Genomic DNA, 18,775 nt, shown 5'->3' with positions numbered 1-18,775 from the left:
ACCCGGGCGCGATTCCAGGCTCCTGGCTTCAGCTGTGGGTAATGAACCAGCAGATGCAAGATCTCCCTCTCCCTCCCCCTCCCCCTCCCTCTCTCTCTCTTCCTCTCCCCCCCCACCCCTGCCTTTTAAATGAATAAAAATAAATAACACTTAGACCAGTACCATCCAACTAGAATGTCAAACAAGTCACATAAGTCATTTAAATCTTCCTTCTGGGGTCGGCACTGTGGCTTGACGTGCCAGTATCCCACATGGAAGCCGGTTCTGATCCTGGCTGCTCCACTTCTGATCCTGCTCCCTGCTAATGCACCCGGCAAAGCAGCGGAAGATGACTCAAGTCCTTGGACTCCTGCATCCACGTGGGAGACCTGGAAGAAGCTCCTGGATCCTGGCTTTGGGTCAGCTCAGCTCCAGTCGTTGCAGCCATTTGGGAAGTGAACCAGCGGATGGAAGACACCTCTCTCTGTCTCTACCTCTCTCTGTAACTCTGTCTTTCAAATAAATAAAATAAATCTTTAAAAAAAAAAGAAAGAAATCTTTCTACTGCCCACATTTAATAAACGAGAAAACAAACAGGTGAGAGTCATTTTACTAATAAGTGAGTTTAACCCAATATATCCAAAATATTCTTTTAGTACAAATATTTTAAGGATATCACTAAGACATTTTACATACGACCTTTGAAATCGGGTGTGTATCTCACACTCACAGCATCCCCCAGTTTGGCCTCATCATACTGCAGGTGCCGTCACTGCTCACAGCCAGGCTGGGCAGTGCGGCCGTACGTACGTTCCTCCCTGGGCTCCTGCTCGTTTGACTGCACAGTGATGGGAGAACCCTGAGACCCCCTCGGACCTCGGCAGCTCCTCCCTGCAGCTTCGGCCACCTCCCGGGCGATTGCCGGGGAGTCCCCACCGTCCACAGACAGAACGGCGCTGGGGGGCCACGAAGCAGAGCGGCACAGGGCTATACAAGCCCTCCGGCGGCCCTCCAGCCACGGGGTTAACCAGGGAGGTGGCAGAGAGCACATTAGGGAGATAATCGGCTGGTAAATGCCACAGAAACGAAGGGACTGGTGGTGAGAACAGTCCCCCCACATGGACTGCAAAAAGGGTAACATCACTAGGAATACATTGTCTCAAAACTCTCTGGAATGCCCACAAATGCAAATTGAGGGACAACAATGAGCCATTTGTCCCATACTACTGAGCTGCCAAATACCTTTTTGAATGCTATCAGCCAGGGAGAGAGCCTACAATGCCAGTGGGGGCACTGACGGGTGCAGCCTTAGCACTCTAAATCTGCCCCTCCTTGGAGATCTCCGCTTGGGGTCTCACCAGAGAGGCGTCATCAGTTAGCCTGTGCTGGGAAAGAGACTGCCCCAGGGCTCAGTGGCTCCACCTGCTGTTAGCTTGTGGTCCTGTGGGTTGGCTGATCTTTCTGTGTCTCTGCGCCAGCTGGATGGCCCAGGATGGTGAGAGTCGGGAGACAGAGCCTCACACCCGTCTAGCCACTGCAGGATCCTGAAATCCACTGCCGCGTTCCCACGAAGGCCACGTCGCCCACCGACAGCTCCCACAGCCTGACTCCAGGGCAGACCAGCCTCCCTGGAGACACTAGGCTTCTCTCCTGGTCCAATTCAGCCTAAGGACTCCCCAGGTGTGCAGCAGCATGGAACCCCCCTCCCACCTTCCTGCTCCCTCTCCTTTCTCTGGGTCAGCTCAGCCAGCCCTCCCCTGCACCTGCCCCACTTTCTCTCACAGGCGTCTCCTGTTAAAAAAAAAAAAAAAAAAAAGAACAAACAAACAAAAACCAGAAAAACCCGCACACATTTCGTTCTGAGTTCTGCGTTTTGGAAAGCCCGGATGAAACAGACGACAAGTGTCTGGCGGTTGGCAGCTGCAGGCCACGCTCCTCCCCGACGTGGCCTCTCGTCCTCCCACGGGCAGGCTCAGCATGGTCTCCCCGCCCCGCTGTCCAAAACTTATCAGGTCGACTTTTCTACTGACCCTTAGGGCATCCCCGACCAGGCTAGGGGAGGCGAGCTTGAGGGCGCCCACACAGGTAAGGGGTTCCCTGGGCCGTGCTTGCAGGCAGCCCACGCCCGAGACACGGAAAGTCACATCTGGGAGGGCCTTTGATACGCCATTCACTTGCTCATCTACGTATAGCTCTCGGATGCCCATGACTAGCCAGGGGCCATCCATGGCGCTGAGAATTCAGTTGTGTCCAAATTGGCAAGCTCTGTATTCCCCTGAGAACTGTATTCCAGTGGTCATCACCTGAGAAGGCAGAGAACCGAGCATGGTGATGAGACAGCGAGGCGGGTGGAGGCGCAGGACAGCGGCACCCAGGGAACAGGGCACACCAGGCTGAGGCCCCGAGGCAGGAAACAGTTCAGGCGGTGGGAGGGACAGGAAAAGACCCTCAGAGGGTGCACGCTCAGGAAGAGGGCAGGGGAGGGTGGGAAGCCGGGCCTGGGCCAAGTATACCCGGGAACGGGTGTGGAACACACTCACGAGTGGTGGAATCCACTGGAAGCTTTGCATGGGGGAGGAGTGAGTGCCACCATCTGACTTCCGTTTCTAGACTCTCACGCTGGACAGAAATGGGTGTAAGAGTCAGGGGGCTGTCACAGCCGTGCAGAGAGAGGCCGGGGCCTTGGAGCCAGGAGCTGCCGGAGGGCGTGGGCGGGGCCCGGCTGGGCGGATGCAGGCTGAAGGCAGTGTGGGCAGGGCTTGCCCAGGGGCGTGGCGGTGAGAGGTGGGTGAGGGAAGGAGAGGGATCAAGGATGCCTGCCAGGTCTGGGGCTCCACCTCCCGGGGAGAGGGCGGAGGAGGAGCTGGCCTGGAAAATGAGGTGCCCCGGGCTTCAGTTTGCAGCCCACACTTACGCTACTGGATGGGCAGGAGCTGGAGACGGGCGACTCTCGGCACACGGCAGGATTGACAGCAGGGGGTGAGTGGACTCATCAGCAGAGTGCTGGATCTGAGTGGGCCCCGTGCTCCCTGGACTGGGTCCTAACCTTGGGTTTGGCGATGAGCGTCCTCCTACCCACCAGGACCACAAATCTCTCCAATTTGTGCACCTCCTGTCTGCACCACTAGGGGGCCCTCTAACTTGCTCCTATGCCTAGTTTACAGGGGGAGAAGACGGAGGCACACCTGTGTAGGGCTGTGGTCCCTCTGGGACGTGGACCAGAGCAGCCCGACCCAGCCATTCATGGCAGCACCATGGAGCTGCTGGGCTGGTGTGGTGACCGGCAGAACACAGAGGCTGGCGTGCTTGTCCCTGAGGGGCAAGATGATGGTGCTTTGCCTGTGCCACAGAGGAGGGCATGAGGACCAGAGAGGCTGAGTCACAGCCAAGAGGTAGCACAGCTGCGAAGCGTCAGCACTGAGCTTCCTGCTTCGAGACAGGCGCACACTCTAGGGGCTGGGACAGCCCCGGATGTGCCCTCCAGAGTTGATGGATGGAGTAGACGGCGCCCCACCCCACAGCCACCTGCACACGAGGCTGACATTTTAAAGAGAGCCAGGCTGGGCTTCCTAAGAACGGGGAAAGACTGGAAAGCCGTGGGGTCCGCTGAGAAGTCGCTGGGAAAGGAAGGCGGCAGGGCCAGCGAGCACGGCTGGGCGCAGCGTCCTAGGACCGATGAAAACCACTCCAGGTGCGAGGACCACCGACTTGGTCTCACTCAGCAACCTGTGGAAAGCTCGCTCCCCGCTCGGCCTGCAGGGGGCGCTCCCCCACCGTGTGCTCAGTGGCTCCCGGCTCAGGTGTCAAACTGCAGGTTTGCGGGGCAGGGGCTGGGCGCTGGGATGCCATTACGCAACCATAACTGGTTTCTCAGAGGTGATTTACTCCCCTTGTTAGCAGACGAGAGCGGCTGAGGATTTCGCTCTCGACATCCAGATTGCCTGGGACAGCAGCCAGCAGTTCTTGCACACAAAGGATTTTCAACTGCTGCAGCCCCGGATGCCGAGGCTCTTTGCAGGGCCCAGGCACGGAAGAGCTGGACAGGTGTGTCCCTTCTAGAGAGGGGGAGGACGCCGTGTCTCTACTCTCATACCCCAGATGCATTGCCTGGACCCCTGCACTCAATGGCCCTTGACCTTGGGGGAGCGGAAGTGTGCGTCCTCACCCCTTGCCACACTGGCGATGGACTGGAAGACTCATTGGGGCGGGGGTTGGGGGAGGTGAGAGGTCAGAGGAAGCAGGAAGCAACTTGTGGCTTTGTTACTGGAGAAGCAAGGGTTCTTGTCTTCGCACAAGAACCAATTCAGGTGTGAGAGAGTAGTGGGAGGTAAAATAGCAAGGTGTATTAGGGCAGAGACATCCGTAAGAACGGATGGGCACCTCTCCAGACAGAACCTGAGAGAGAGCGCCCAGTCGCTCAGACTGGGGGAGAGCGAGGTTACATGGTTGAGTGGAGAGTACACCTGGGCAGGCAGGCGGGCAGCTCAGCAGAGAGGCAGAGGGCTGAGCGCAGGGTCCGGTTGAGGGCGGGGGTTTTAAGGGGATGGGCCTTGACTTCCCCTCTTCTCCTCCTGGAACAAAGGACTTTTTGGATGTAAGTACGAAAAATTCCTTTCTGGCCGGCAACACAGCTCAATAGGCCAATCCTCCGACTGCAGCACTGGCACCCCGGGTTCTAGTCCTGGTTGGGGTGCTGGATTCTGTCCTGGTCGCTCCTCTTCCAATCCAGCTCTCTACTGTGGCCCAGGAAGGCAGTGGAGGATGGCCCAAGTCCTTGGGCCCTGCACCTGCGTGGGAGACCAGGAGGAAGCACCTGGCTCCTGGCTTTGGATCGGCACAGTGCCAGCCTGTAGCGACCATTTGGAGAGTGAACCAGGGGGAGGAAGACCTCTCTCTGTCTCTCTTTCACTAACTCTGCCTGTCAAAAAAAAAAAAAAAGAAAAGAAAAGAAAAATTCCTTTCTGAGTTTTCCCCCTGAAGTTTCAGACAGGGGAAGCCTGGCTGGTGTCACCCCACCTTAGGGGAAGGATGGTTATCAGGTACAAGGGGCAGGGCGTTTGAAGTGCAGATACCGGGTTGCACCTGTCAGGTTATCAGGATGACTTTGAGATGCGGATGCTGAACCTAGATGTCAGCTCCTTAGGCCTTTGCCACTTTGTCCGTAGTGTGTGAGGGGAGCTGGGAGGGTGCTGGGAGACAGACCCTGAATCCCACACAGTGTGTTCCAGCCGTTACCAATCCCTGCGAGTCCCTGATCCACGGAGAACACTCCACAGATATAATGGGGTGTCCAGAGAAAACTGGCCAGTAAGGGAAACTGTTCTAAAGATTTATTCATTTATTTGAAAGGCAGAGTTACATAGACTGAATCTTCCATCTGCTGGTTCACTCCCCAAAGGGCCTCAGCAGTCAGGGCTGGGCCAGGCTGAAGCTAAGATCCAGGAGCTTCCTCCAGCTCTCCCACGTGGGTGCAGGGGCCCAAGCACCTGGGCCACCTTCCACTGCTTTCCCAGGTGCATCAGCAGGGAGCTGGATCAGAAGTAGAGAAGCCGGGACGTGAACTGGCACCCATGTGGGATACCGGCTTCACAGGCAGTGGCTTAACCTGCTGTACCACAGTGCTGTCCCCAAAGCAAATCTTATAGCATGCTATGATGTGCTTTTTAAATTTTTTTATTATTTTTATTTGACAGGTAGAGTTATATAGACAGTGAGAGAGAGACAGAGAGAAAGGTCTTCCTTCCATTGGTTCACCCCCCCACAGCCGGCGCTGCGCCAATCCGAAGCCAGGAGCCAAGTGCTTCTCCTGGTCTCCCATGGGGTGCAGGGCCCAAGCACTTGGGCCATCCTCCACTGCACTCCCGGGCCACAGCAGAGAGCTGGACTGGAAGAGGAGCAACCGGGACACAATCCGGCGCCCCAACTGGGACTAGAACCCGGTGTGCCGGCTCTGCAGGCAGAGGATTAGCCTAGTAAGCCACGGTGCCGGCCATGATGTGCTTTTAAGACTGCAAAAACAGGAGCAGGTGTTTGGCCTAGAGTTAATACACTTGCCTCCCACGTCAGAGGCCCTGGGTTCAGTCCCCAGCCCCAGCTCCCGACTCCAGCTCCCTGCTAATGCAGACCCTGGGAGGCAGCGGTGACGGCTCAGGTTCTCGGGCTCCTGCCAGCCACCCGAGACCTGGATTCTTGGGTTGAGTTCTGAGCTGCAGCCTGGCCCAGCCCTGGCCAGAGTGAACAAGCAGATGGGAGTGCTCACTCTCTGACCTTTTTAAATAAGAAGGATAAGAGTCTTTGAAATGGTGTTTGCATTCTGGAATGGAAGTCAGGCCCTTGCTCTGGGATGGAAGCCACAGAGTGCACTAAGATGGGCTATGCCTGCTGCTCCTGGGGGCACCTGACGGGAGCCAGCCCAGACGCAGCTGCTTGCCACGGACGGGATGGGTCTGGGCAGCTTCTAAGCCTGTGTGCAAGCAGAGCTGAGGCCCGCAACGGCAGGGTAGCTGGCTCTTGCTGCATCCGCTCCCCAACACCCCTGCGCACGACAGTAGGGCCGACCGAATTCCCTACTCCTGGGCTACAGAGGTAGACCCCGTCCTGGGGGTACAGACAGGACACTCCCTGCCGCAAGCAGACATTCCCAGGGAGGCCGTGAAGGGCTCTAGCCTGTGAGGCAAACAACCCTGGAGGCTGGTCCGGAAGGCCGACCCCTAGCCTGGGGCCGAGGCTGGGAAAGCAGCTGACTCGGCCAGGAGCCGGGTGGGGAGCTCCCCCGTTAACACACGTGCGGTCGCGCCCCAGCCTACGACTGCTGCCGATCTGCTTCCTATCGACAGTTCTCACACCCGATATTCTTCTCCGACGAGTCCACGTCTTCGGGGTGGCCCTTTTGGAAGTCCAGGGGGATTCAACTGAGCTGCAAGGAATTCGCATCCTCCACCTTGGAAGAGCCGTGTCCATTCTTGGGCCCAGAGAACAGCGGAGGATTCTTCCCTGGCAGCAGCAGGCGATGGAGACCCGGATGGAGGAGATGGGGGTGGGAGTGTGCCTGGCCCTGGCCCCTGAGGTCGGACACGGGTCGGTGCTGGGGCCACTCAAGACCAGGGTTCGACCTGAGAAGTTGTGCAACTGGAACTGGAGCCTTACTTTGCAGTCACGGCCTGGCGAGCACTGGGATTGGGGCCATGTGCATTTCCGTTGTGTGGGTTTCCTGACCGATTGGCTGCTTGCTGATTTTAGACAGAAGAGCTGCTCGTTGCTTGCCTCCTATTTGGTCGTGGTGGAAGACGGGACTAGGCTGTGCCGGGCAGTACACGCGGGTGGCGGTGTAGGGCGGTGGAGTGGTCTGGGCATGGCGTGAGAGTGTCCGCCCAAGGGTTCCCGCACCAGAAGCTTGGTCCCAGGATGGCCATGCACGATGCGGGAGATCCGTCCCAGGTCAGGCTGAGCGCAGGGGGATCAGGTCAGGGGCACAGCCCTTGAAAGAAATGAACGCTGGCCTTGTGGAGTGAGTTCTTGCAAGAGTGGGTTGTTACCAAAAAACAGTGAGAGGGGCCGCACTGTGGCGTAGCAGGCAAAGCTGCCGCCTGCGCCACAGGCATCCCATATGGACACCAGTTCAAGACCCGGTTGCTCCACTTCCGATCCAGCTCTCTGCTGTGGCCAGGGAAAGCAGTAGAAGATGGCCCAAGTCCTTGGGTCCCTGCACCCATGTGGGAGATCTGGCAGAAGCTCCTGGCTCCTGGCTTTGGATTTGGTGCGGCTCTGACCATTGTGGCCATTTAGGGAGTGAACCAGCAGATGGAAGACCTCTTTCTCTCTCTGCCCCTGCCTCTCTGTAACTCTACCTTTCAAATAAATAAATCTTTAAACATTTTTTGTTGGCATTTTGTTACAGCCACAGAAAATGGACAATACCCATGGGTCTCTAAAACCTGATGAGGATCACGGCAGTAAGTCCCAGCCTGCAGAAAGCTAATCTCAGACCAAATATCAGGATGCTCCCTGCGAGCTATAGAGCAAGGCAGCCGCGTGCAAGTGGGCAGGAGTGCAAGGGGAAGAAACTCCACACCAGGCTCTTTGAAGACTTATGTTCCATCCTGCTGATAGCTGAGTGGTTAGGGATCACCCACCCTCCCCATCCCCCTTGCCTCCCACCTGACTCCAAGGCAGAAGTGAAGGCTAAAGTAGGATGTGGGAGAGGCAGGATCCCAACGAGGAGCAGCTGAAGAGGGGGAAGTGTTTACGAGATCAAGGGCTCATTGAGGGCAGGGGCTGTGTCTTGCCCCTAGCACCTGTCACAAAGCAGGACTTGAGGCCGGCGCTGCAGCTCACTTGGCTAATCCTCTGCCTGTGGCACTGGCACCCCGGGTTCTAGTCCCGGTCGGGGTGCTGGATTCTGTCCCGGTTGCCCCTCTTCCAGTCCATCTCTCTGCTGTGGCCCGGGAAGGCAGTGGAGGATGGCCCAAGTGCTTGGGCCCTGCACCCGCATGGGAGACCAGGAGGAAGCACCTGGCTCCTGGCTTCAGATCGGCACAGTGCCAGCCGTAGTGGCCATTTGAGGGGTGAACCAACGGAAGGAAGACCTTTCTCTCTGTCTCTCTCTCTCACTAACTCTGCCTGTCAAAAAAAAAAAAAAAAAAAAAAAAGGCAGGACTTGAGCAATGATCGTTAACTTGAGCATCACACAGAGACACACAGAGACCACAGTTCTGGAGTTCAGGAGAGGCCAGGTCGGCAGAGCTTGCAGTGGGATACCTGCTGCTGCACCAGCATGCTGAGGGGTCGCGTTGATCATTGATGAGCGATTAGACTGTGTTTAGCAAGAGGAGGCAAGATGGCGGATTCTCAAGGCCACAAGGAACCATGGAGGCCACTTGACATTTGCACAACTCCCGTCCACATGAGCCCCGCTGAGCAGGATAGCCTTCCGGTTACAGTGGGCGCTCTGTAGCCACTGCTGGCTTTGTACCGCGGCCTCTTGGGCTACCCAACTCGGTCCACCTGCCTGGACGAACATGACAGAAACTCACCTGCTGGGCAGCAGCCCCTTTCCTCAGCCCAGTAGGGGAGTCGGATCGTCCTGCTCCCCACTTTTCCCCCTCTGCTAAGTCACTTCTGCTTTGACTTTCCTCTCCACCTCTCCCACTGGAAGACAGGCCCCGCCCCCTCAAGGGCAGGTGCTGCGTATCTCGTCTCTGCACACCCAACACATGGTGCAACGGCTGATGCCCACATGGGCCTGCACACACAGCTGGAGGCTGACCAAACCCCGGCATTCAACACCAGTGGGAGAGAGACACACGGCGTCCTCAGCACCTGGACCAAGCACTTCTCTTGTCGTTGTGACCTCTCTGAGCCCGGGACGCACCTTGCAGTCGCTGTGTCCCGGTTATTTTTCCTGCAGGCGAGCATCCAAGCAGGCAGAGTGTCATGAGCCTGGGACAACAGTGGAGCACTCCTCAGAAATCACTCTGTGTGAGGAAGCACACAGAACTCCCGATAAACATGACCGGAAGAGACCCTCCCACGACACACTGCAATCAAACGCACCACAGGAAACATAAAGACAAGATTCTAAAGTGTGCGAGAGAGAAACTCCAGATTACTCTCAGAGGATCTCCAATCAGACTCACAGCAGACTTCTCATCAGAAACCCCACAGGCTAGGAGAGAATGGCGAGATGTAGCCCAAGTACTAAGAGAAAAAAAACTGCCATCCCAGAATGTTATATCCTGCAAAGCTCTCATTTGTGAATGAAGGTAAAATAAAGACCTTTCATAGCAAACAGACATTGAAGGAATTTGTCACCACTCCTCCAACCCTGCAAAAGATGCTTAAAGATGTGTTACACACAGAAACACAGAATCACGGCCATCAATATGAAAGAAGGCAAAGGAAGAAAACCTCACAGTAAAAGATCACAGGAAGTTCAAACTATATATTAGAAATATCTTTAGAGGCTGGCGCTGTGGCACACTAGGTTAATCCTCTGCCTGCGGCACCGGTATCCCATATGGGCGCAGGTTCTAGTCCCAGTTGCTCTTCTTCCAGTCCAGCTCTATGCTGTGGCCTGGGATGTCAGTAGAGGATGGCCCAAGTACTTGGGCCTCTTAACCCACATGGGAGACTAGGAAGAAGTTCCTGGCTCCTGGCTTTGGATCGGCACAGCTCTGGTCATTGTGGCCATTAGGGGAATAAACCAGTGGACGGAAGACCTTTCTCTTTGTCTCTCTCTCACTGTCTATAACTGTACCTGTCAAATAAATAAAATCTTAAAAAAAGAAATATGTTTGGAAAAATGGCAGGGCAAAGTCACTACTTATCAATAGTCACACTGAATGTAAATGGCCTCAACTCTCCAGTTAAAAGACAAAGACTGGCTGAATGGGTTAAAAAACAAAACCATCTATTTGCTGCTTACAAGAAACACATCTTTCCAACAAAGGGGCATGCAGACTGAAAGTGAAAGGCTGGAAAAGATATTCCATGCCAACAGAAACCAAAACAGAGCTGGCATAGCCATCTTAATATCAGAGAAAATGAACTTTAACACAAAACTGTTAAGAGAGACAAAAAGAGGCACTATATAATGATTAAGGGATCAATTCAACAGGAATATGTAACTATTATAAACGTGTATGCACTTAACTACAGGGCACTGGGCTACTTAAAAGATATGTTAAGGGACTTAAAGGGAGACTTAGACTCCAATACAATAGGATTGGAGGACTTTAATACTCCACTTTCAGCAATGGACAGATCAATCAGACAGAAGATCAACAAGGTGTGGGGAGCAACTGGGAGAAACTCGGACTAGACTAAGTTACTGGAATTAAGACTTATTCTATACATCTGCTCTCCCACAATATGTCGCTGGGAGAGGAGCAAACAGCTTCTACCCAGCTGCCTCTCACCAACTTGACAAGCTGTAGGAGCTGCTCCTGATTGGAGGAGAGCAGCGTACTCGGCGTGTGGGTAGCAGAGTTGGGATTGGTGGAAGAGGACTATAAAGGAGGAGAGAGACAACATGCACCAGGAACATCTAGAGGGAACATCTATCTGAAGGAACACCTGTGCAGCCCCCGAGAGAGCCGGCCGGCGGTGTGCCGCTCCCCTGTGGAAGTGGGGAAAGTGGCAGGGGGAACCGCCCTTCCACGGAGGTGGAAGGGACGGTAGCCAACCCGGGAAGAACCAGCAGCAAACCCGGGAAGGGCCAAGCAGACAAAAGAACAGCGCAGGGTCCTGTGTCGTTCCTCCATGAAGAGGGGGAGCGACACAAGGAAACAGCAGATTTAATCGACACTACAGACCAAATGGATCCAACAGATATCTACAGAACTTTTCATCCTACACTTAAAGAATACACATTCTTCTCAGCAGTACATGGAACCTATTCTAGGATTGACCACGTACTAGGCCATAAAGCAAATCTCAACAAATTCAAAATAATCAAAACCATACCATGCAGCTTCTCAGACCACAGTGGAATGAAGCTGGAAATTAGCAACTCAGGAACCCCTAGAGCATATGCAAACACGTGGAGACTGAACAACATGCTCCTGAATGAACAGTGGGTCATAGAGGAAATCAAAAGAGAAATAAAAAACTTTCTGGAAGTAAATGAGGATAACAACACAACATATCAAAAATTATGGGATACGGCAAAAGCAATGTTAATAGGAAAGTTTATAGCAATAGGTGCCTACATCAAGAAATTGGAAAGGCACCAAATAAATGAGCCATCAATGCATCTCAAGGATCTAGAAAAACTGCAGCAAACCAGACCCAAAACTAGCAAGAGAAGAGAAATAATTAAAATTAGAGAAGAAATCAACAGAATTGAATCCAAAAAAATCGCAAACGATCAGCAAAACGAAGAGCTGGTGTTTTGAAAAAATAAACAAAATTGATACACCATTGGCCCAACTAACTAAAAAAATGAGAGAGAAGATCCAAATCAATAAAATCAGAGATGAAAAAGGGAATGTAGCAACAGACAACACAGAAATAAAAAGAGTCATCAGAAATTACTACAAAGAGTCGTATGCCAACAAACTGGGAAATATATCAGAAATGGATAGATTCCTGGACACATGCAGCCTACCTAAACTGAACCATGAAGACACAGAAAATCTAAACAGACCCATAACTGAGTCAGAAATTGAATCAGTAATAAAGGCCTTCGCAACAAAGAAAAGCCTATGACCGGATGGATTCACTGCTGAATTCTACCAGACATTTAAAGAAAAACTAACTCCAATTCTTCTCAAGCTATTCAAAACCATTGAAGGAGAGGGAATCCTTCCGAATTCTTTCTAGGAAGCCAGCACCACCTTAATCCCTAAACCTGAAAAAGATGCTGCAGAGAAAGAGAATTACAGACCAATTTCCCTGATGAACATAGACATAAAAATCATCAGTAGGGGCTAGCGCCGTGGCTCACTTGGCTAATCCTCCACCTGTGGTGCTGGCATCCCATATGGGCACCAGTTCTAGTCCCAGATGCTCCTCTTCCAGTCCAGCTCTCTGCTGTGGCCCGGGAGGGCAGTGGAGAATGGCCCAAGTCCTTGGGCCCTGCACCCGCATGGGAGACCAGGAGGAAGTACCTGGCTCCTGACTTTGGATTGGTGCAGCGCCAGCCGTGGCAGCCATTTGGAGAGTGAACCAACGGAAGGAAGACCTTTCTCTCTGTCTCTCCCTCTTACTGTCTATAACTCTGCCTGTCAAATAAAAATTAAAAAAAAAAAAAGAACAGTGTGGGGACAGTAGAACAGCACTGGAACTTCAGGTCTGGCAGTCATTAGCAGGGTGGCCTCAGACAAGTCACTTACCACCTGTGAACCTTGTTGAAAAAAAATGCTCAATAAAATTCTGGCCAATAGAATGCAACAACACATCAGAAAGATCATCCACCCAGACCAAGTGGGATTTATCCCTAGTATGCAGGGATGGTTCAACGTTTGCAGATCAATCAATGTGATATACCACATTAACAAACTGCAGAAGAAAAACCATATGGTTATTTCAATAGATGCAAAGAAAGCATTTGATAAAATACAACAGCCTTTCATGATGAAAACTCTAAGCAAATTGGGTATAGAAGGAACATTCCTCAATACAATCAAGGCAATTTATGAAAACCCCACAGCCAGCATCCTATTGAATGGGGAAAAGTTGGAAGCACTTCCACTGAGATCCGGTGCCAGACAGGGATGCCCACTCTCACCATTGCTGTTCAATATAGTACTAGAAGTTTTAGCCAAAGCCATTAGGCAAGAAAAAGAAATTAAAGGGATACAAATTGGGAAGGAAGATGTCAAACTATCCCTCAAATCTATGATATGATTATTTAGGGGATCCAAAGAACTCTACTAAGAGACTATTGGAACTCATAGAAGAGTTTGGCAAAGTAGCAGGACATAAAATCAATGCACAAAAATCAACAGCCTTTGTATACACAGACAATGCCACGGCTGAGAAAGAACTTCTAAGATCAATCCCATTCACAATAGCTACAAAAACAATCAAATACCTTGGCATAAACTTAACCAAGGATTCAAAGATCTCTATGATGAAAATTACAAAACCTTAAAGAAAGAAATAGAAGAGGATACCAAAAAAATGGAAAAATCTTCCATGTTCATGGATTGGAAGAATCAATATCACCAAAATGTCATATTCCCCAAAGCAATTTATAGATTCAATGTGATCCCAATCAAAATACCAAAGACATTCTTCTCAGATCTGGAAAAAATGGTGCTGAAATTCATATGGAGGCCCAGGAGACTTGGAATAGCTACAGCAGTCTTGCACAACAAAAACAAAGCCGGAGGCATCACAATACCAGATTTCAAGACATACTACAGGGCAATTGTAATCAAAACAGCCTGGTACTGGTACAGAAACAGATGGATAGACCAATGGAACAGAATAGGAACACCAGAAATCAATCCAAACATCTACAACCAACTTATATTTGAGAAAGGATCTAAAACCAATTCCTGGAGCAAGGACAGTCTATTCAACAAATGGTGTTGGAAAAACTGGATTTCCACATGCAGAAGTATGAAGCAAGACCCCTACCTTACACCTTACACAAAAATCCACTCAACGTGGATTAAAGATCTAAAGCTACAACTCAATACCATCAAATTATTGAAGAACATTGGAGAAACCCTGCAAGATATAGGCACAGGCAGATTTCTTGGAAAAGACCCCAGAGGCACAGGCAGTTAAAGCCAGAATTAACAATTGGGATTACATCAAATTGAGAAGTTTCTGTACTACAAAAGAAACAGTCAGGAAAGTGAAGAGGCAACCAAAAGAATGGGAAAAAATATTTGAAAATTATGCAACTGATAAAGGATTAATAACCAGAATCTACAAAGAGATCAAGAAACTCCACAACCACAAAACAAACAACCCATTAAGAGATGGGCCAAGGACCTAAATAGACATTTTTCAAAAGAGGAAATCAAATGGCCAACAGACACATGAAAAACTGTTCAGGATCACTAGCAATCAGGGAAATGCAAATCAAAACCGCAATGAGGTTTCACCTCACCCTGGTTAGAATGGCTCACATACAGAAATCTACCAATAACAGATGCTGGCGAGGATGTGGGGAAAAAGGGACACTAACCCACTGTTGGTGGGAATGCAAACTGGTTAAGCCACTATGGAAGTCAGTCTGGAGATTCCTCAGAAACCTGAATATAACCCTACCATACAACCCAGCCATCCCACTCCTCAAAATTTACCCAAAGGGAATTAAATTGGCAAATAAAAGAGATGTCTGCACCTCAATGTTTACTGCAGCTCAATTCACAATAACTAAGACATGGAATCAACCTAAATGCCCATCAACAGAGACTGGATAAAGAAATTATGGGATATATCCTCTATAGAATACTATACAGGAGTAAAAAAAATGAAATCTGGTCATTTGCAAAAAATGGAGGAATCTGGAAAACATCATGCTGAGTGAAATCAGCCAGTCCCGAAGGGACAAATATCATATGTTCTCTGATCTGTGACGACTAACCGAGCACCTAAAAGGAAACCTGTAGAAGTAAAATGGACACTATGAGAAACAGTGACTTGATCAGCCCTGACTGTCCTGTAGAGGAACAACTCACTGTTTTATTCTTTTTAGTATTTTCTTGTACTACTTAATACCATTGGTTGAACTCTTTAATTAACACACAATTATTCTTTTTTTTTTAATTTTTTTTGACAGGCAGAGTGGACAGTGAGAGAGAGAGACAGAGAGAAAGCTTTTCCTTTTCTGTTGGTTCACCCTTCAATGGCCGCTGCGGCCGGCGTGCTGTGGCTGGCGCACCGCGCTGATCCAAAGCCAGGAGCCAGGTGCTTCTCCTGGTCTCCCATGTGGGTGCAGGGCCCAAGAATTTGGGCCATCCTCCACTGCACTTCCGGGCCACAGCAGAGAGCTGGCCTGGAAGAGAGGCAACAGGGACAGAATCTGGTGCCCCGACCGGGACTAGAACCTGGTGTGCTGGCGCCGCAGGCGGAGGATTAGCCTATTGAGCTGCAGCGCCAGCCCACAATTATTTTTAGGTGTTTAAATTTAACTGAAAATTGATCCCTGTTAAAAACAAGAGTGGGACTAAGAGAGGGAGGAGATGTACAGTTTGGCACACGCTCACTTGGACTTACCCCTAATGGTAGAGCTAGAAATGTGCCAGGGGATTCCAAATCAATCCCATTAAGGTGGCATGTACCATCGCCATCTCACTAGTCAAAGGGATCAGTTTAAGTTCATAATGATAGGATTAAGTGTCAAAGGGATCACGTAAACAAGACTAGTGTCTGCTAATAATAACTGATAGAATTAAAAAGGAAAAGGCTGGCGCCATGGCTCAATAGGCTAATCCTCCACCTTGTGGTGTTGGCACACCAGGTTCTAGTCCCGGTCAGGGTGCCAGATTCTGTCCCAGTTGCCCCTCTTCCAGGCCAGCTCTCTGCTGTGGCCCGGGAGGGCAGTGGAGGATGGCCCAAGTGCTTGGGCCCTGCACCTCATGGGAAACCAGGAGAAGCACCTGGCTCCTGGCTTTGGATCAGCGCATTGCGCTGGCCGCAGCGCGCCGGCCATGGCAGCCATTGGAGGGTGAACCAACAGAAAAGGAAGACCTTTCTCTCTGTCTCTCTCTCTCACTGTCCACTCTGCCTGTCAAAAAAAAAAAAAAAGAATTAAAAAGGAAAGAACAATCCAACATGGGAAGTGGGATACACAGCAGACTCATAAAATGACAGATGTCCTAAACAGCACTCTGGCCTCAGAATCAGTCCTTAAGGCACTCAGATCTGGCTAAAAAGCCCATGAGTGTTTCTCATGGAAACTCTCCAAGCATGGAAAGCCAAGACACTGTGGCAAAAAAAATGACCTAAATGAAAGATCTCTGTGAGTGAGATCCCAGCAGAAACAAGGGGCCATCAAAGAAGGAGGTACCTTTCTCTGAAGGGAGGAGAGAACTTCCACTTTGATTATGGCCTTGTCTAAATAAGGTCGGAGTTTGTGAACTCAAGAGGCTTCCATAGCCTTGGCAGCTCATGACAAGAGCCTCGGGTGATTACTGACATCATAAATAAGAGTGTCAATTGTTAAATCAACAACAGGAGTCACTGTGCACTTACTCCCCATGTAGGATCTCTGTCCTTAATATGTTGTACCATGGAATTAACGGTAAAACTAGTCTTCAAACAGTACTTTATATTTTGTGTATCTGTGTGGGGGCAAACTGTTGAAATCTTTACTTAGTATATACTAAGTTGATCTGCTGTATATAAAGATAATTGAAAATGAATCTTGATGAAGAATGGGATGGGAGAGGGAGTGGGAGATGGGATGGTTGCGGGTAGGAGGGAGGTTATGGGAGGAAAAACTGCTATAATGAAAAAGTTGTACTTTCTAAATTTATATTTACTAAAGTTTAAAAAACCTGTAACTATGAAATACATAAAAAAAAAAAGAAAGAAATTGGCTGGCACCACGGCTCAACAGGCTAATCTTCTGCCTGTGGTGCCGGCACACCGGGTTCTAGTCCCGGTCAGGGTGCCAGATTCTGTCCCGGTTGCCCCTCTTCCAGGCCAGCTCTCTGCTGTGGCTCGGGAGTGCAGTGGAGGATGGCCCAGGTCCTTGGGCCCTGCACCCCATGGGAGACCAGGAGAAGCACCTGGCTCCTGGCTTCGGATCAGCGCGTTGCGCCAGCCGCAGCGTGCCAGCTGCAGTGGCCATTGGAGGGTGAACCAACGGAAAAGGAAGACCTTTCTCTCTGTCTCTCTCTCTCACTGTCCACTCTGCCTGTCAAAAAAAAAAAAAATCACTCTGTGTGGTAGGAAAAACGATGCCACCCACCTGTCCCAAAGAGCTCCACCTCCTAACCTCTGGAACTGTGGATGTGGTACCTTCCACGGCAGGAGACTTTGCAGACGGCTTAAACTCTGGATCCTGAAATGGGGAGGCAATGCTGGAGTATCTGGGTTGGTCACAAAACTCATGAGAGGGGGTTGGTGCTGTGGCTCATTGCTCATTGCTAAGCCTCCACCTGCAGTGCTGGCATCCCATATGAGCACTAGTTCGAGTCCCAGCTACTCCAGTTCCCATCCAGCTCTCTGCTGTGGCCTGGGAAAGCAGTAGAAGATGGCCCAAGTCCTTGGGTCCCTGCACCCACATGGGAGACCTGGGAGAAGCTCCTGGCTCCTGGCTTCAGATGGGCGCAGCTCCAGCCGCCGCAGCCATTTGAGGAGTGAACCAGCGGATGGAAGACCTCTCTCTCTGTCTCACCCTCTCTCTGTCTGTAACTCTGCCTCTCAAATAAATACGTAAAATCCTTACAAAAGAAAGTCGTCACAAGCGGTCACCCTGAAGTCATCGGTGGCCAAGGCAGGCCCTCTGGCGGCCCACTCAGCCTCTGTGCCACTCGGAAAAGCTCAAGCCCCAGCCGCCTCTCCGCTGAGCCTCCTGGCACCTTTCTGAAGATGGGCTCCAGCCCGCAGCACCCTGCTGGCCCCCTCCCCACTCCGATACTGTCGCTCCCCATCTTCGTGGAGGAACGACACAAGACCCTGCGCTGTTCTTTCGTCTGCTCGGCCCTCCCCGGGTTTGCTGCTGGTTCTTCCCGGGTTGGCTGCCGTCCCTTCCACCTCCGTGGAAGGGCGGTTCCCCCTGCCACATTCCCCACTTCCGTGGGGGAGCGGCACATCGCTGACCGGCTCTCTCGGGGGCTGCACAGGTGTTCCCCTTAGATGTTCCTGGTGCATGTTGTCTCTCTCCTCCTTTATAGTCCTCTTCCACCAATCCCAACTCTGCTACCCACACGCCGAGTACGCTGCTCTCCTCCAATCAGGAGCAGGTCCCACAGTTTATTGGTTGAACTGGAGGCAGCTGTGTAGAAGCTGTTTCCCTTCTCAGCGCCATATTGTGGGAGAGCAGATGCATAGAATAAGTCTTAATTCCAGTAACTTAGTCTAGTCCGAGTTGCTCCCACTTGCTCCCCACACGATACCCTCCCCTCCCCTCCTCCCTCCCTCCCCCAACTCTCTAAAGCAGATCTCGCATGGCCTTCCAGCTCCCCTGCAGGAGGCACCCCAAGGAACCTGGGTTTAGAGAGGAGGGAAGCGAAAGTGCGTGGGTTCAACTTCATAAAAAGATTATCCTTGGGACATCAGCCTGATAACTGTGGCCCTGGGAGTAAGGGTGAGGACGAGTTTCAGGCAGGGCATTTGCGAATCTCAGGTTTTTAAAGCCCTAGGTCATGGAGATGAGAAGCAGTGT

The sequence above is a fragment of the Oryctolagus cuniculus genome, chromosome 20 (genome assembly GCF_964237555.1).
Source record: "Oryctolagus cuniculus chromosome 20, mOryCun1.1, whole genome shotgun sequence".
NCBI classification, from domain to species: Eukaryota; Metazoa; Chordata; class Mammalia; order Lagomorpha; family Leporidae; genus Oryctolagus; species Oryctolagus cuniculus.
The sequence above is the reverse complement of the archived record's forward strand: the minus strand, read 5'-3'. Positions refer to the sequence as shown.